The sequence below is a fragment of the Panthera onca genome, chromosome A1 (assembly GCF_046562875.1).
Source record: "Panthera onca isolate mPanOnc1 chromosome A1, mPanOnc1 haplotype 2, whole genome shotgun sequence".
NCBI lineage: Eukaryota > Metazoa > Chordata > Mammalia > Carnivora > Felidae > Panthera > Panthera onca.
The window spans coordinates 219351505-219371422 of NC_138339.1; the positions used below are offsets into that span (position 1 = coordinate 219351505).

General features: G+C 36.0%; 2 long non-coding RNA genes across 7 annotated transcripts in view; one reads left to right on the plus strand and one right to left on the minus strand.

Annotated features, from left to right (window-relative positions):
• The window catches only part of LOC144613040 (uncharacterized), a 101763-nt gene extending 95951 nt beyond the window's left edge, over positions 1–5812 (minus strand). For both annotated transcript variants that reach the window (XR_014137419.1, XR_014137420.1), the window contains exon 1: positions 106–5812. This is a non-coding gene — a long non-coding RNA (uncharacterized LOC144613040). The remainder of the gene's footprint in view (positions 1–105) is intronic.
• The window catches only part of LOC132682105 (uncharacterized), a 79895-nt gene that overhangs the window by 7616 nt on the left and 52361 nt on the right, over positions 1–19918 (plus strand). For 3 of the 5 annotated variants that reach the window (XR_013550380.1, XR_013550371.2, XR_013550381.2), the window contains 2 exons: positions 6404–6528; positions 7698–7798. This is a non-coding gene — a long non-coding RNA (uncharacterized LOC132682105). Of the gene's footprint in view, positions 1–6337; positions 6529–7697; positions 7819–19918 lie in introns of all 5 variants that reach the window. The other 2 variants (XR_013550376.2, XR_013550374.2) reach the window with 2 other exon arrangements.

Genomic DNA, 19918 nt, shown 5'->3' on the forward strand with positions numbered 1-19918 from the left:
AGCCCAGAGCCTGACGCGGGGCTCGAACTCACGGACCGCGAGATCGTGACCTGGCTGAAGTCGGACGCTTAACCGACTGCGCCACCCAGGCGCCCCTGGAATTACTTTTTAAAATCAACAATTGAGGTGTGCCTGGGTGGCTCAGTTGGTTAAGTGTCTACTTGGGCTCAGATCATGATCTCATGGCTCGGTAATGATCTCATAGTTCGTGGGTTCGAGCCCTGCATTAGGCTCTGCGCTGACAGCTCAGAGCCTGGGGCCTGCTTCACATTCTGTCTCCCCCTCTCTGCCCTTACCCCGCTTGCAAGCACTCTCTCTCTCTCTCTCTCTCAAAAATAAACATTTAAAAAAAATCAATAATTGAGGATGTTGTTAAGGGACTGGAGGGTGCTGATGGATGGATGGGTCACACAATTCTTATAAATCTGCTTTTTAAAAACATTTGCTTCTCTTGTTCATAAAGAATTAGATCCCATTTGTTACCATGAGTTTAGTGTTGTGATCATAGTCATAAAACTTGAGAGCTATGGAGAATCCAACTAGATGATCTTAAGGTATCCAAAGATGCAAAACAAACTAGTGATGAAAGTTAGCTACAATCTTAGCGGTAGATGGAAGATTTAAATTATATGTAATTTGAATCTGGGAGTCATGTCTGTAAGATCACCCCTTTTAGGGGGGGCTCTGATAATTAACTTCAGTGCCTGGGATGGTAATCCTAACTTGCTTGAGGTGACAGTTTTTACCAGTAAGTCATAGTTTTAACCCCAGGAAGATATAAATTAAATGTAGAATGATTTATTAAATCAAGCATATAGTATTATAGCTTAGGAATGATCTATGTATTTTAAGTTCTTGTAATGTTTAAGAAAATTAGGCAAATATCTATTTCAATTAAAAAATCATATTATGAGTGAGTATTATGGAAGTAGAACAGATTCATACATATTTTCAACTCTGATTTAAGGTTGTGGAGGTATAAAGGCTTTTTCCCCCCATATGAAGAATTGTTTTGCTTCCATATTCTTGAGCACAGAGTATGTGACTGAACTAAAATTCATTTACAATTAATAATGGTTAATATTTACTGAAGAAGTATGAACTCCCCCACCCCCTTTACCAATAAGGATACCTGGAAAAAGGATAAATCCACTTATTTCAGTTGCCTACCTTTTAAAATTGTGTGAACCTGCTGTCTTTAGATGAAATATTAAATACAGAGTTTTAGAATATTGTTTTTAAAATAATAGAGTCATAGAATCATATCAGTTAAAGCATACCTCTTTGTAAAAGCTGCTACCCATTGTCAGAGTGCCCCCTGCAGCTACCGAGTATAAATTCATAACCACCTACGTGTGATAACTCTTTAAATATGACCACTAATGGGGCTCCCGGCTGGCTCTGTCGGAAGAGCATGTGACTCCTGACCTCAGAGTCAGGGCATGAGTTCTACATGTTGGGTGTAGAGATTACTAAAAAAAAAACTAAATAAACTTAAAAAAAAGTAAATGGTTATGCTGCAGTTTAACAGAGCCCCTCTCAAAAAGTGACACACCTAGAACAGTAAATCCTATACCCTATATGGTCTGAAATATACTAAGCATTAGTTAAGTTTTTGTCCTAGCCATTAAAATGTTGATATTTGGGGAACAATATAAGAGAATAAAAAGGACTTGTAAATAATAGAGATGGATCTATTGATCCTTTATCAAAAGAAAATTGAAGGGTTTTAATAAAATAAACTTTACGTTGAGTAAAAACTTTAAAAAATTATAACTCATGACCTTCTCAGAGACTTTATTGACTTGGGGTGAGCCTTGGCCTAGAAGTTGAGGAGGACAGGGAGCCAGGAATTTATTAGCATTCATTTCTTATTTTTAGTAAACAGAAGTAAAATTGAGACCCTCTCTGGTCTCTTGGAGATATGACTGAGAACGTGTGATGAGTTCTCTGTGACAATTGAGCCTCACGCTACATTTCTATTCTTAATATGTAAAACATTATTTCTTTCATGTAGTACAAATCTATAGGGAAATGAGGAGAAAAAATACAGCATTCTTTTTTGGCAAAGAAATGCTTATGTGTTTAAAACAAATTAACTTTTTAAGGCAGCTCTGAAGAAGTAATTTATTTTAAATAGGTGAACAGTTTACAGCTCTTGTGGGAACACTTTTTCCTCACTTTTCTTCATCATAGGATTAGACCCTATGTTTTTAATTTAAGTCCTTTAATTTTTGCTGTTAACATTTAATTTACTTGATGACTCTATACTGTTAACTTTTGGCCCTGTGAACTCAGGATGGTATATATAGAGCATACACCTAATTTTAAAGAAACTCTTAAAGAAACATAAGAGGTTTGAAGTATCATGCGTACTAATTTTTTTTTCCTTTTTAGAGGATGTATTTTATAAACATAGATTTTTTTTTTAAACCGTTAGATGTTTATGCCATTGGCAGAAAAGCTCATGTGACTTAACTGCAATATTTTTAATAAACTGCAAAACTACTCATACTATACTATGGCAGATACAAAACTTTTTCCTGACAAGAAATTCTTGTAGCATGTGACTACATCTAATGATCCTCCCATCTATCTTTATACTCCTATTTCCTTCAAAAGGAAAGGAATATAAAACTGAAAGTTCCTAAAGTTTAATCCTTTAGACGTAGAAAATGTTAGTACATACAGTTGTTAATTATGATAAAGTTCAAAGCTTCTTCTAAATCACTTGATATAAAAATACTTTGTGAATAACTTTTATTTGCCCTTGAAACTAGACCTGTGGACTCTCTTTTGAAAAATCCCCCCCCCCCACTACAAAATACATGTGCATTAAAGAATATTAAAAAAATCAGGAATGATTTGGAAGGCATTGTTTGTGAAGACCCCTTAACAATATACTACTTTCCTCCCTCCTTTCCCAGTTGACAAAGGAAGGCTCTACATTTGTTTTTTGTGTCTTGGTATTATTGAAGTACATTCATTTATTAGCATTATTAAATACTATACTTTGTGTCTCTCCTTCAGGAAAATTGCAGTTTTTTTGTGGAATAGATGGTTCCATCTCTCAGGCATCAGAAAGCAAAGCAGAAAAGATTTGGGGAGGCAGCGGGAGCCCTCTGATCCACCTAGGCCATACTATTCTTACTCCAAGAGTAGCTACAAGGATGCCTTTGCTTTCATCATTTTGGGAGCATAGATAGGGTGATGGTGTCAGTGACAGGAAAGGAATAAAAGGAAGCTCAGTTTATAGAGAAAACTCAGTTTGTTAGTTTATCTAATTCCTAATTTGGTTTATGTATATAGCTATGTGTGTGGTACACGTTTTAAAGAATTTCTGATGAACTAACAAGGTATAAAATTGTATTTTGTTATTTAAAATTAATATGAATCCTATTATTTATCCAACGGTTTAATATGCAGCTTAATAATTATTATGGTTATCTTTAAGTATGCCATGCTTACCTTATTCAAAAGTGAACAGATAGTAAAGCAACAACTGCTGTGTGATAAACACTTAGGTATAGGAGTATAAACAAGGTTTCTGATCTTGGAATAGTGGAGGCTATTTATGTTTCTGTATAAGCCTTCTTAGTTTGCTAATAAGGTAACATGGTTGTAATTTCATAATTTATTTTATTTTTTGAGAGAGAGACAGAGTATGAGCGGGGGGGGGGGAGGGGGGGGGTGGGCAGAGAGAGTGGGAGACGCAGAATTTGAAGCAGGCTCCAGGCTCTGAGCTGTCAGCACACAGCCCGATGCGGGGCTCAAAATCACCAAGAGTGAGATCATGACCTGAGCCAAAGTCAGATGCTTAACTGACTGAGCCATCCAGGTGCCCCTGTAATTTCATAATTTAAATACTAGGGGAAATGTAAAATGTGTTCTAATTATTTAAGTAAATGAAAGTAGTTTTGTGTGGTTTTACAGTCATGGGGGGAGATAATGAAATTTTGGAGTAGGGAAGTAATGGGATAGAGATGAGGAGGAATCTATAATGACTGCCTGGTTCCTCACTTGGTTGTAGAGTACAACAGTGGTATAATTAACCAGCATAGAGGCAAATGGAGGAAGGCTGGGGATTTTAGTTTATGTGTATGTGTGTATAAGGGCGTGGAATAGAAAACTGGGAAAGGGGAAGGAGATAAGACGTTCAGTGAAGACATATTTAATATGGAAGACTGTCACTGGGATATCCATATAGAGAAGTTCAGTAGGGAAGCTCAGCATGTGCATCTGAAGCTTAAGAGAAAGGCTGGGGCTAGAAGTGGAGTCACTAAGAAGTGACCACTCAGAAGTGGATGTTGAAATTTGGGGGGAACTGGATGCCATTCCTCATAGAGACTGAATATAGTGAGAGGAAATGAGAACTAACATTATTAAGTGGGCAGAGTAAGAGAAGGCAGCAAAAAAATATATATTAAGAACAACGAGCAGAAGGATGGAAGGGGACACCAACGGAGCTCAATGTTCTAGAAGCCAATGGGAGAGAGGATTCAGGAAAAAAGGAGTTAGGATTATCAGAATATAAAGACAGGTCAAGTAAATTGAAGCAGATCATGGGATTTGGCAATTTTGTCATTAGTAACGTTTGCTAGTATGCTTTCAATACATTCATTGATGGTGGCAGAATTCTGTGTTGGGTTGAAAATTATTTTAAATTGAGAAAAATTACAGCAGATTTATATTATTTCAAGGCTCTTCATTTCTTCTTGAAAACAGAAATAAAGGATCATTATAGGGAGTAGTTTATAGAATTGAGGAGGAGATTTTACAGTGAAGAGAGTTTAATATTTATAAAATGTGGGGAGAGTCAGCAGACAGAAGAGATTAGAAAGAAGGAGGAATAAAGGTAAAGAAAGATCTATAGGAGATTAGGGAATGTGGGATCAGGTGTGCAGTAAAGGAGTTGACCTGGAAGAAAAGGATACTTCCTCTGAGATTAGAAGGAAGGAGGTGAAGATAATTAAATGTATAACTTATAAATGTGGAGCAAGAAGGTTACGAGGTATGTAGCTTATAGTTTTGATTTTTTTTTTTTTCTGGTAAAGGAGACATAAAAGATAAGGGCATAGGGGAAGTAGCAAGTTGGAGTTGAAATAAAGTGGCATAAAATATATGTCCTAAGGAATGGGAGAGGGAATTAGCCAGGGGCAAGGCTATTAGCAGGAGAGACTGATGTATCTGGGAAACTAAGCTAGATAGGAAAAGATATGAAGCTATGCTGGAGACAGTGGTCTGAAAAAAAGAAAAGGGAATGGTTGAGGAACAGAGGTTAAAATAAGGTAAGAAAGCAAGTGTTTAGAGAGGAAGGGAGTGAAAAAATTGGAATGATAGGTGGTGTGGTCACAGATCAAGAATATTGGAGTCTAAGGTTGTGGAACAATTTCTTGATGATCAGAAGGTTGAAGGTGTGGCTCTGGGTATGGATTACTGAATGAAATGGTTGTAGCTGGTGAAGTCAGAATTCAAGGTTGTTGTTGGATAGGTTGTCCATATGGACACTGAACTGGCACATCATGGCAGGAAATGCAGGGGAGACAGATACTGAAAGCCAAGTGCCAAAGTCCACTATAAATAAGAGAGAGTGACTGGGCAATAAAGTAATGGGAATGAAACAGAAGAATAAAAAGTTTCCAAGATTGTTCATTATAGCCTTTTTCTCTCTCACAAATTAAGAGTCACGAGGGCAAGGACTATGTCTTACATAATATTGCAAATATTTGTTGATTAATGGATAAACAAATGATGACCTCATCATTTTGAACAAATATTCGTGTTGAATTAGTATTTTTGGAAACTTTGGGTTTTTCTTTCAACGTTTTTTATTTATTTTTGGGACAGAGAGAGACAGAGCATGAACGGGGGAGGGGCAGAGAGAGAGGGAGACACAGAATCGGAAACAGGCTCCAGGCTCCGAGCCATCAGCCCAGAGCCTGACGCGGGGCTCGAACTCACGGACCGCGAGATCGTGACCTGGCTGAAGTCGGACGCTTAACCGACTGCGCCACCCAGGCGCCCCGGGTTTTTCTTATTACAAGCAGTTGATACTAAAGAATATACAACAAGATGAACAAGATGTAGAAAAAAACTTAATAATCCAAACCCAGAAGTAACCATTGTTAGCCCCTTTTATTAAATTTTCATACCTGTTTGTTGTTTATCCTGGCAATAAATATTCAGCTATAATATCCTTTAATGGCTAAGTATTCCACATAAAATAAGGATATACCATAATTTAAGTAGTATCTTCTTTGGGGATATTATATGTGTTTTTTTTCTCTATTTTTAAAAGGGACAATCTAACAGTTAAATTTTTGCTTTATTTCCTTAGGATGCAGTCTTAGAAGTGGATTTTCTGGTAGGGTCTTCATAGCCAGCTTATTTTTCTTTGTTTTAGGCCTATTTCTAACAGACTTGTTATGTGTATTCTTATTCAATTCTGGATTGGATTCAGAAAATTGGACAGTGTTGCAGGTACTGAATGACGTGTAGGCATGCTGATATCCACAAAAGTAAGAACTGGTAAGTAAAAGTCCTTCACAGGAATAATGATAGGTTTTTTTTTTAGCTTATTTATTTATTCTGAGAGAGTGCATGTGTGGGGGGGGGAGGGGCAGAGAGAGAGGAAGAGAAAGAATCCCAAGCAGGCTCTGCCCTGTCAGAGCAGAGCCCGACATGGGGCTTGATCCCATAACCCATGAGATCATGACCTAAGCTGAAATCAAGAGTCGGACACTTAACTGGCCGAACCACCCAGGCGCCCCAATGATGGGTATTTTAAAAACTTGGAATTAAGTTTACTTTTCATGAGCACAATAAGAAATGATTCATGAGCTGAATAACAGGATACAGTGGTCAATTCAGAAATGCATATTCAAATTAAATAAAAACCTCTATGAATAACCTACATATTTGTTGACAGCATCCAATTTTAGGAGAGGTTTTAATAAATCATGAATAATCAAGTTCACAGCTTCTCAAACTTTTTCATAAAAGTGTGGTTAATAGTAGAGAAAAGTGAATAATTGCCTTAGAATGCTTGATCCCAAACTAGAATTTTCTTCAGTTTCTTGTCTTATTTTTTTTTTTTTTTTTAAACGTTTATTTATTTTTGAGACAGAGAGAGACACAGCATGAATGGGGGAGGGGCAGAGAGAGAGGGAGACACAGAATCTGAAACAGGCTCCAGGCTCTGAGCTGTCAGCACAGAGCCCGACGTGGGGCTCGAACTCACGGACCGCGAGATCGTGACCTGAGCCGAAGTCGGACGCTCAACCGACTGAGCCACCCAGGCGCCCCCAGTTTCTTGTCTTAAATTTAATATAAAGGTTGCGTTATATACCATAGAAGCCCTATGTTTAGTGTAAATATGCTTATAATTTTTTTTTAAATCTTGGAATATAAAATTGATATCTAAGAAGATGCCCCATATTTATTCAGTGGCTTTTGACACCCTGGCATACCATAAGTTTCCTTTGTCCTAAACTGGACTTTTAGAGGAAAGGTTCCAGGTTATTTATGGTTGTACAATATGCTCCTCCTTTTCAGTTTTCTCTTTTATAGTTTAGCCCAGGCTATTTACAGTAGTGTATGGTAGGGAGTAGATTAATTGGTGATTACTCACTTTGAACCTGAGAGTGTTGGAAAGACTGAAAATTCACAGAATGAAAATTTAATATCATATCCAACAGACTGCACTTCAAGAATGTTAAAGAAAGTCATTCAGACAGAAAGGAAATGATACCGGATGGAAATACAGATCTACACAGAGGAATGATGAGCACTGGAAAAGGTAACTACATGGCCAAATATGTAAGTTTTTTTTTCCCATTTAATTCTCTTTTAAGATAACGATTTAAACACAAACAATAGCAATGTATTATGGGATTTATAATATGCATTAGTAAATATATGTCAATAATAGCATAAAGACCAGGAGGAGAAAAATGGAAATATGATATTATAAGGTTCCTTTATTATATGTGAAGTGGTATAAATTTACTTGAAAGTAAATTGTGATAAATTAAATATGTAGACTATAAACCCTAAAGCAACCAGTAGAATAATAACAAAACAGTTATGGCTAATAAGCCAAAAGGACAAAAAATGGAATCATAAAAAAGTACTCAATCCAGGGGCGCCTGGGTGGCTCAGTTGGTTAAGTGTCCAACTTTTGGTTTCGGGTCAGGTTGTGATCTCACAGTTTGTGAGTTCGAGTCTTGCGTCATGCTTAGTGCTGACAGGATTCTCTCTCTCTTTCTTTCTCTTCCCCTTCCCTGCTTCTCTCTCTCTCTCTCTCTCAACAGAAATAAACTTTAAAAAAAAAAAAATACTCAATCCAAAAGAAGGCAGAAAAAGGAGAAAAGGAGCAATGAACAGATGGAACACAGAACAAATGGAACAAATAGAAGTTAGCAAGACGAGGGGGTGCCTGGGTTGGTTGAGTGTCTGACTCTTGACTCAGGTCATAATCTCATGGTTCGTGGGATACAGCCCCATGTTGGGCTCTGTGTTGGCAGTGTGTAGCCTGCTTGGAATTCTCTCTCTCTCCCTCTCTCTCTTTCCCTCCCTTGCTCATGCTCTTTCTCTCTCAAAATAAAAAAATAAAACATTAAAAAAAAAAGAAGAAAATAGCAAGATGATAGGCTTAAATTTAATTATGTCCGTAATCACACTAAATGTAAATGATCTAAAAATCCCAAAGAGTACAGACTGTCAGGTTGGATAGCAAGAAAGACCCAGCACACTTTATATATAGAGATACAAAAATGTTAAGAATGAAAGGATGGTAAAAGATATACCATGCTGATGCTCACATTAGTCAAAAGAAACTGGTGGAGCTGTATTAACATAGTAAAAACAAAGTAAGATTTCAGAGCAAAGGGTATAACTGGGGTAAAGAAAGTCATTTCATAACAATAAAGAAGTCAGTTAATTAGGAGGATGTGATAATCCTAAATGTTTATGCCCCAAATGATAAAAGGTCCAAAATATGTGAAGCAAAAACTGATAGAACTGTAAGCAGAAACAGACAAATCTATAATTATAGCCAGAGATTTTAATAATTGCTTCAATAATTAAATAATTCCATAATAATTAAATTATTATTATTAAATAATAATCCTCTTAAATAGTTGCTAGGACAAGTTGAAACATAGCAAGGACATAGTAAACTCAACACTAGAACATTCCACAAACAGAAGAATACACGTTCTCTTCAAAAAGAGTACATGAAACATTTACCCAAAGAGACCATATTCTTGGTTAGGGGTTAGCAAAGTATGACTATGGGACCAAATCTAGCTTGGTTTTATATGGCCTATGAACTAAGAATGGTTTTCACATTTTGAAAGGTTTCTTAAAAAAGAAAAAATATGTAACAGAAGAGACTGTGTGTGACCCATAAAGCTTAAACTATTTACTGTCTGATCCTTTATAGAAAAAGTTTGCCAGTCTCTGTTTTAGACCATAAAATATGTCTCAATATATTTTAGAGGATTTAAGTCATGCAAACTATGTCCTTTCACCACAATGGAATTAAATTAGAAATCAATAGCAGAAAGCTAACTGGAAAATCCCTAAATATTTGGAAAGTAAATCACATGCTTCTGTGTAACCCACTGATTAAAGAAGAAATCCAAGGTGAAATTAGAAAGTATTTTGACCTGAATGAAAATAAAAATACAACGTATCTTAATTTATACCAATGAACTGCCTACATTAAAAAATACAAAAAAATCTCAAAGCAATGACCTAACTTCCACCGTAAGAAACTAGAAAAGAACAAATCAAACACAGAGAAGCCAAAGAAATGAAATAATAAAGATGAAGGTGGAAATTAATGAAATAGAAAACAAAGATTAATTGAGAATATCTAAGGAATCAAAGCTTGGTTGTTTGAGATCAGCAAAATTGATAAACCTTTGGCTAGACTGGTTAGGGAAAAAAAAAAAAGAGAAGACACTTATCAGGAATACCAATGTCAGAAATGAGAGAGGTGACGTCATTACAAATTCTACAGATATTTAGAGGATAATAAAGGAATATTATGAACAACTTTAGGCAAAAAAAAAAAAAAAAAAAAAAAAAAAAAATTTAACAACTTAGATGAAATGGCCAAATTCCCTGAAAGACATAAACTACCAAAGCTGACTCAAGAAGAAATATATAACCCGAATGGTTATATATTTATTTCCCCAAAATTGAACTTTTAGTTTAAAACATTCCTGTAAGAAAAATTCTGGTCCATAGGATTTTACTAGTGAATCCTTACAATATTTAGAGAAAAAAAAAACAACAAACAACCAATCGCTGTAAGCTCTTTCACAAAAGTAAAGAGAAAGGAATGTTTTCAGGCTTCTTCTGGAGGCCAGCATTACCCTGATACCCAAGCCACACAAAGACATTACAAGAAAAGAAAACTCTGGACAATTTCCCTCATGAACACAGATATAAAAAATTCTAGACAAAATTTTATTAAATCCAACAATATATAAAAAGGATAATATTTTAATTGGGTGGGATTTATTCTAAGAGTATAAGATTGGTTTAACATTCAAAAATCAATCATTATAACTCACCACATTAATCTAAAAAAGAAAAGCTGATCATCTCAATAGGTGCAGAAAAAACATCTGACAAAATCCAATATTCATTCCCAATTTAAAAACTCAGCAAACTTAGAATGCAAGGGTACTTCTTCAACCACATAAAGTGCATTTATAGAAAACCTACAGATAATCTCATGCCTATCGGCGAAAGACTGCATGCTTTTCCTGTAACTTCAGGACAACAGAGTAATGTCTGTTCTTACCACTTTTATTCAACATTGGAGGTTCTGCCATGCAATCAGGCAAGAAAAGAAAAAAAAACATATTCGTATTGGAAAGGAAGAAATAAAACTGACATAATCATCCATCTGTTCCATTTGGTGGAATCGACAAAACTTACTAGAACTAATAGGTGAATGTAGCAAAATTGCAGGATACAAGATAAATATATAATAATTTGTATTTCTACATTCTAGCAACAAACAACTGAAAATGGAAATACAAAAAATATATAGCCTTTACAATAGCATAAAAAATATGAAATACTTAGGAATAAATATGATAAAAGGCACAAAGGACCTATACACTAAAGACCGCAAGTATGGTTAGAGAAAGTAAAGACAACTTAAATAATTGGACAGATTTTCCTGGCTCAGTGGGTTCATATCATTAACATGTCAGCTCTCCTTAAATTGATATGTAGGTTCAACACTATCCAAATCAAAATCCCAGTAGGTTGAAAGAAAGAAAGGAAGGAAGGAAGGAAGGAAGAAACTTACAAGCTGATTCTAAAATTCATATAGAAATGCAAAGATGTAGAATAGCCCAGTTAACTTTGATAACAAGAACAAAGTTGGAGGACTGACACTACCTGATTTTAAGACTTATTAAATATCTACAGTAATCAAAACAGAGTGGTATTAGTGTAAAAATAGACAAATGGATTAATGTAACAAAATGTAGAGTCCAGAAATAGACCCACATATATAAGGACAACAGGTTTTTGACAAAGTGCAAAGGTAATTCAATGAATAAAGAATAGTTTGTTTTTAACAAATTGTGCTTAGAAGAACTGGATATCCATATATAAAAATAGGAACTTTGATTTACATCTCCAACCTTGTATAAAAATTTACCCCAAATTGATCACAGACCCAAATATAAAGCTTAAAATTACTGTTAAATTTCTGGAAGAGGAGGGTCTGGGTGGCTCAGTTGGTTGAGCGTCCAACTTTGGCTCAGATCATGATCTCACAGCTCATGAGTTGGAGCCGCACGTCAGGCTCTGTGCTGACAACTCAGGGCCTGGAGCCTGCTTTGGATTCTGTGTCTCCCTCTCTCTTTGCCCCTCCCCTGCTTGCTCTGTCTCTCTCTGTCTCTCAAAATTAAATAAACTTAAAAAAAAAATTTTTTTTTTAATTTCTGGAAGAAAGCGTAAGAAAATTTTTGTGACTCTGAGTTAGACAAAGATTTTTTAGATGTGACAATAAAAGTCACAATCTATGAATGAACAAATTGAGAGATTGGACTTAGTCAATTTTTACAAACTTCTATTCTTTAAAATATACTGCTAAAGAAGACAAGCCCCAGCCTGAGAGAAATATTTGCAAAGCATGTAATAAAGAATTTGTATCAAGAATGTAACAAACTCTCAGGGTGCCTGGTTGGTTCAGTTGTAGAGTATTTGACTCTTAATCTCGGGGCCATGAGTTCAAGCCCCACTTTGGGCATAGATATCACTTAAAAAATAAATAAAGATAGGGGTGCCTGGGTGGCTCAGTCGGTTGAGTGCCTGACTGCAGCTCAGGTCATGATCTCACGGTCTGTGAGTTCGAGCCCCGCATCAGGGTCTGGGCTGACAGCTCAGAGCCTGGAGCCTGCTTTGGATTCTGTGTTTCCCTCTCTCTCTGCCTCTTCCCTGCTCATACTTTGTCTTGCTCTCTCTCAAAAATAAATAAAAACGTTAAAAAAAATTTTTTTAAATGAAAGAAACTCTCAAACTCTCAAAACTCAACAATGAGAAAACAAGTCTCAAAAAATGGGCAAAAGACTTGGACAGTAACTTCACCAAGCAGATACCCAGATAGCAAATAGGTACATGAAATGATGTTCCAACTTTATTAACCTCATTAGTCTTAGGGAAACAGAATAAAAACCATGATGGAGAAACTGGATATCCATCTACAAAAAATGTATACATATCTATTAGAACAGCTAAAATGAAAAGTGTTGTTAAGGATATGGAGGAATTAGAACTTTGATATACTCCTCTAATAGGGATGTAAAAGGATATAATCAGTTTGAAACAGTTTGGCAGTTTCTTGAAAAGTTAAACATATACCAATATATGACCCATTTCATTGTAGGTATTTCCCCAAGAAAATAAAGCATATGTTCCTATAGACATCTGTATATGAATATTCACAGTTGCTTTATTTTTAACGATCTCTAATTTGAAACAAGTCAAATGTCTATTAACAGATAAATTGTGATATATTCTTACAATGTAATACTCAGCATTAAAAGGTAATGAAGTATTGTTATATACAACAGCCTGGATGAATCTAAAAACGATATTCTAAGTGATGAAAGGCAGAAAAAATAAAATTCTAGAAAATGCAAACTAATCTATTAGGACAAAAGGGGAGACGGCCCAGTGGTTGCTTGGCGAGAGACGTGCTAGGAGATTTAAAAAGGCAGGGAAAATTCTCAGGGTTGATGGGTATGTTCACTCTTATTCTGGTGACGGTTTTACAGGGGTATAGATGTTAAAACTTAGCAGTTGTATAGTTATCAATTGTATGCATGTTAAAAGTTATTAGTTGTACACCTTAAGTAGGTGCAGTTTATTGAATATCAGTTCTACCTTAGTAAAGTTTTATTAAGCTTAATACATTTAAAAATAGATCTATAAAATAAGGGAAAATAACTTCAATTGAAATATAAAAGGGAATTAACATTTATTAGAAACATACTAAGGGGCAAGTACTAGGTAGTTGCTTTAAATAAGAATTACAGTATACGTAAATATATCATTTTCTATGTGCACTTTAAATACATTAAGATGTTGAGGCCACTTGGATGGCTCAGTTGGTTGAGCCACTTACTCATGATTTCGTCTCAGATCATGATCCCAGGGTTGTGGATCAAGCCTTGCATTGGGCTTGGGGCCTGCTTAAGATTCTCTCTCCCTCTGCCCCTTTCCCCCATTCCCGTGCTCTCCCTCTCTCTCTCAAATAAAAAAAAAAAAAATTAAATATATTAAGGTGTTAAATCCTCACAACCCTTTGGGGTGTAGGGACTATTATTATCCTCATTTTATAGATGAGGAAAAGGAGGCATTAAGTCACAAAACTTCTGAGTGAGGGAGCTGAAATTTGAACCTGGGAAGTCTTATTTGAATAGATCTTCATGACATCGATAAGGGTACAGCGTTTTAGTTCCAGTTTACAAAATGAGAGAACTGTGACTCACAAAGGCAGTAAATTTTCCAGGGTCGCAGAATTTGTAAGTAATGTCAAGATTTAAACTCAAATTTGTTTTATTCCAAAATTATATACTCTTCTATACTAGATTGCTTGCACTTAGATTTGTGGTTAAATAGCAGGCCTGATGCTATAATCCTAGTGATAACTCAGACTATGTGATCCACTTTTCCCATACCCCTTTTACCACTCAATGTGTTGTCTGGCATGTTTGTTGACTATAGATTAGAATATCTATTTCTATCTCTATTTCTATCTCTATCTCTATATAGCATCAATAAGCAAGTAAGAGCTCAAAAATTATTATTGTTGCTTTGTCTTGACAATTCCATTTTCGATATTCATAGTAACTGTTTCTCTTGAAACTAAGAGATTGAATGTGTGACTTTGAAGGATCTTTTCAGGCTAATATTAAAGCCAGTAACTTGTCTATGCACTTCTATAAGTACAATTAAACAGATGATATGTTCCTATATCCCTAAAATTGAACTGGAGAAATTTCTTTTACTTTTCCCTGATATCTTCCTTTTCCTGTGAGTGAGTGAGTGTGTGTTTTAGATTATGGTTACTAGAGTGGGAGATATGGTTTGATATGTGGTCCAAGTGGCCCCCAACGAGACTTTCTTGGTTAAAGTCATGAGAGTACGCAAGAATGCAGGAACATTTGTAAATTGCTAAATAAAGTATTCCATTATACTGAACAGAGTTCAAAAGGCATAAAACTTTTACAATAAAAATATTTTTTTAGGTGAATTTTGGAGTCAGTATGGTATTAGTTAAGAAAAGTGGCATTGGAATCAGATCTGAACTCAAATCCTCGTTCTGCCTACTTATTATCTAGGTTACCTTGAAGATATAACTTAACTTGGGCCTCAGTTTTGCCCATCTGTGAGATGGGTAATACCTCATTGAGTTTTTGTGTGTTAAATGAGATAATAAATATGTGAGCACATAACACAGTATCCAACATACAGAAAGTACTCTAATAAATGTTCTACTGTTAGCTACTATGAAGGTACTTCTATATAAATATAGGAATCCAAAGCCATATCTGATTAGATAATGATTAAATGGTGAAATTATTTTATGATATAATCTCCTGTGTACAGAAAATATATCAAATAGATTACAAAAACCCTGAGTTCAGGGAGTATTGAACCTGATCCTTTCCTATTTAAAGAAACATGTAGCCTAGCACATTCTAAAATTGAACCGTCTTTAAAGGTGAGTTTCTATTCACGTGGTTCCATAGCCAAGATTTGCTTTGGAAATGGAAATTCACGTTGACCCTGACAGTTTTACATAAAACAAACTCCAGGGGCACCTGGGTAACTCAGTCGGTTACATGTCTAACTTTGGCTCATGTCATGATCTCCCAGTTTGTGAGTTTGAGGCCCGTGTCAGGCTCTGTGCTGACAGCTCAGAGCTTGGAGCCTGCTTTGGATTCTGTGTCTCCCTCTCTTTCTGTCCCTCCCCTGCTCGCACTCTGTCTTCTCTCTTTCCCTCAAAAATAAACAAACATTAAAAAAATATTTTTAAAACTCCAAATTTAACTTTTAAATAGTTTGAATGACTTGTGCTAATGTATATTTTATATTCTATATTTTTTGAAGCCATGGCCTTTATACAAAGGTACACAGTCAAAAGTTGCAGATACTTATTTTGTTTGTTTTATTTTAAGGCACATAATGTGTATAAGTTGGCTAGGAGGACATTCAGTTAAAAATTCGTAACTTCCAGGGTCGCCTGGGTGGCTCAGTCGGCTCAGGTCATGATCTCAAGGTTCATGAGTTCAAGCCCCATATCGTGCTCTCTGCTGTCAGCGTGGAGCCTGCCTCAGATCCTCTGCCCCCTTCTCTCTCTCTGCCTCTCCCCTGCTCCCACTCTCTTTCTCAAAAAATAAACTTAAAAAAAAATGCAGAACTTCCAATGAGATAATCCAGTAAGAATAAATCTTTCAATTTTATTCATTCATTTTATTATACTCCCTCACTAAGGGGTCAGTCAAAATGAAGAGTCGATATTTAATAAAGGACAGCTTTATCTGACCTGAAGGAAAGAGTTCCAAAGATAGATCACCTTCTTTGAAATTGCTTTGAAATTGATACCTCATCTTAGAGTCAAAGTTCATACATAGCCATTTGATCTTCTTCACTGCATTTCCTCATTAGTCCATTGAGTTTCCATCAATTTCTATATGATGATGACTTACACATGTACAGTAACAGGCCCAACAGCTGCTCAAGAGAGCTTGAGTCCTCTGTCTTCTGGTGACATCCCATTTAGATCTGACAGTAAGTTCATTTTTTTCCCTTCAAGCTATTTCTTCCAAATTTCTTAGTTATTCTTATTGACAACACAAATTTTCGGACCTTCAAACTTAAAATCTTATGTTCATTTCTTTATTTTCTTATCCTCCCATAGGTAAACAAGTGTTAAATTTGTTACTTCTTATAGTTGCTTCTTTATTATATACTTCAGACCTGTATCTTTTCATTTTTAAAACTGCCCATTTAATCCAAAGCTCTTAAGTGTCTAGTTTGTGTTCTAGGCTCTTGTATTATACTGCATTGCATTACATTGCCTTGCTTGTATTGCATTACAGCCTCTTGGTATTTTCCCTAGTCCCCATCCTGTCTTACCCCTTTTCCCACTAGCATATACAAACTCTGTAGAGAAGTATTGCTAGGTGAATAAAGAACACCTGATTGACTAAAAAAAAGGAATTTAAATAGAATCTCCTTTCAGTGATTCCACCTACAAGGAAAGAAGAACAGAGCCTTCAGGAATTGAATCACAACCTAGACATCTGCTGAATGGGAGAGTGTTGCTAGGAAGAGACATTATACATAATAACCACTGGAAAGATAAAAGGAGATATGAAATTCAACTTTTTGCTTTCTTTCCCTTTTTGCTTTTCACATAGTTCAGTTGGGAATCTTTCTAGGTGCAGTATTTATTTTGTTTGTGTTAGTCTGGTCATTATAAAGTTATCTAGGAAGCTAGGAGAGCTGACCAGCAGAAGGGAAAAAAAGCAGTCTATTCTGACTACACTGACCAAAGGAGTTCAATTCATACCAAACATCTTTCTCCCATTTAGAAAACATCCTAGCATTTAAGGCCTTCTACTATAAGCCCATTACTAGTTCTTTTCCTTTCTCTTTCATTTCTCTCTGCTCTCATATTTGTGTCGACTCTTCCTATCCAGTTGTCATGCCTTGGACATGCAGTTCCTGGGCCTGCCCTGCAGTAGTTCTGCGGACTGCTCTATCTCTAGTGCCTTCAACAGTGCCTAGCACGTAGCACACAGTGAGCACTCAATACGTGTTGGATGAACGAATCAATGGTTGGTTATCTTTTCCCTCTGGCAATCCAAATCCACTACAGCTTTAAAAACTCTGCATGAAATTTGCCTATTCCAGTAAACTTCTATCCATTATCAATCTAGTTTTTAAATCACTTCATTTTCCATATCCCCTTAGCAATTATTTATAGTTTGCATTTGATTCATATACTTACTATGTTTCTTTTCAAACACTCCCACATCCTTTTTACCTATGTTATATTTTCAATTAAAATGTATCAAATTTTACATATTGGAAATGCTGCTCGACAGTGCCTCATGTGCTGTAGAAAGCAAGACACTTGATAGGTGGGCCGGCTACCTCCTTAAAAGGAGGACATTCTCTAGATCATTGTGATCATCCTTGAAAGGGAGTTTAGATACATAGATAAGTTCTGTTTTTTTGCTATTTCACTATATATTGTGTGACCTTGAGTAAAATCATTCCTTCAGTGCTTAGTTTAAGAACAAATTAAGAAACTGTTTCCAAAGCAAAAACATTTTAAAGTTACGGAAGAATCTACATGTTGGTACATTTCTCCAGAAAAATTTAATGTAATATAAAAGTTCTAGCTGGTCAGGACACCTGGGTGGCTTAGTTGGTTAAGCATCTGACTTTAGCTCAGGTCATGATCTCACGGTTCATGAGTTCGAGCCCCGCATTGGGCTTGCTGCTGTCAGCACAGAGCCTGCTTTGGATTCTTTGTCCCCCCCCCCCACCCCCACCCCCCGCCGCCCATCCCCTACTTGCACTCAAAATAAATAAATAAACTTAAAAAAAAAAGTTCTGGCTGGTCAATTTGAATCTTTTCTTGTAATTTCCATAGAGATGTCCATGCAGCAAAGAAACTGAAACAGTATTATGTAGAAAATATCACCAACCATAGAAAGACCCCTAATGTCTTCATTGAGAAGAACCAGAGATAACATCCTGATTTTTGCAGTACTCAAGCTACTCCTTAGTTGTCTCATGAAGGAATTAATGTAGTGGAACACATTCAAGGAATTGCTGAGGTCAGAATAAGAATGTGGAAAGTGAAGTGATGAATCACTGGATTCTACTCCTGAAACCAATACTACACTGTATGCTAACTAACTTAATTTAAATAAATTAAAAAAACAAAACGAGATACCTTAAAAAAATGTACAAAGTGTAAGAGTATTTTCTATAATGGATTTTTGAAGAGTTAAATTAAGAGTCATATACTCTCTGGCCTCTCTCCATCTACACTGTCTTCTGGCAATAATAAATTTGGGCAACCTATACAAAACAATTTCTAAGGACGCAGTAGCAGTTTCTGCGTCATTCCCATTTCCTCCTCTGTAAAAGAGGGTTAATCAGACATTAACATGAAAATATGGGGGGAAGAAAAATACCAAACCAAAGAACTGAGTTTTAGTTCTACTGACATTTATATATCACACTTCCTGTTTATGATTTCAGAAACGCAGCCATGCAGTGCTTCTATTAAAAACTGAGTGATTAAGAACAGTTTCAGGGTTACAGCGACAACTTATCCAAAGGAAAAAAAAACTCACTAAACTTACTATTGCCTTCATCGGTGGAATTGCTATCTTTGTTGTGTAAAAAGTTAAATATTTTTCAAACATTATTTACTAATAGTGTAGTTAAAGGGGAGCTTGGTGGTCTTTTGTCCCTAAAACAAGTAATTAGACATGAGTCTTCGTTCTAAATTTGACTAATTAATGGAATAGGAAAACCAAACCAACCCCCAACTAATATATACCTATAGGTATGTATAGGTGCAAGTATGTATATATATACACATATATATACGTATATATATGTGTATATATATATATACATATATGTACGTATATATATGTGTATATATATATACATATATGTATATATATACACATATATATGTGTATATATATACACGTATATATATACATATATACGTGTATATATATACGTGTATATATATATAATAATTGCAAAAATTTGCTTTTTTCCCCTCCGTTTTAGATTTCAGCTGCCAGTTGGTTATTGTTAGGCAGTAATTAACAGTCCCACCTGCAGGAGGGAAAGGGTAGAGGTGAATGCAATTCTTAAAGCCCCTTTCTTTCACGGTTTGTTCTGTCTGAAGGTAATCATGTGTTTATTTTTTAGTGTCTACTTCAGATTTTGTGTGTGGAGGTGTGTGTGTGTGCGCAGAGAGAGAGCACTCAAGTGAGCAGTAACTCTTCCTAGACATCCAAATCCATGTTCTCATTTCTTGTTGGCCACAAAGATAAACTTGTTCCCAGCTTCCCTTGCAGTTGGGTGTAGGCATGTGACCAAGTTAGAGCCAATGGAATAAGAACAGCAGTTCTGGGGGCGCCTGGGTGGCGCAGTCGGTTAAGCGTCCGACTTCAACCAGGTCACGATCTCACGGTCCGTGAGTTCGAGCCCCGCATCAGGCTCTGGGCTGATGGCTCAGAGCCTGGAGCCTGTTTCAGATTCTGTGTCTCCCTCTCTCTCTGCCCCTCCCCCGTTCATGCTCTGTCTCTCTCTGTCCCAAAAATAA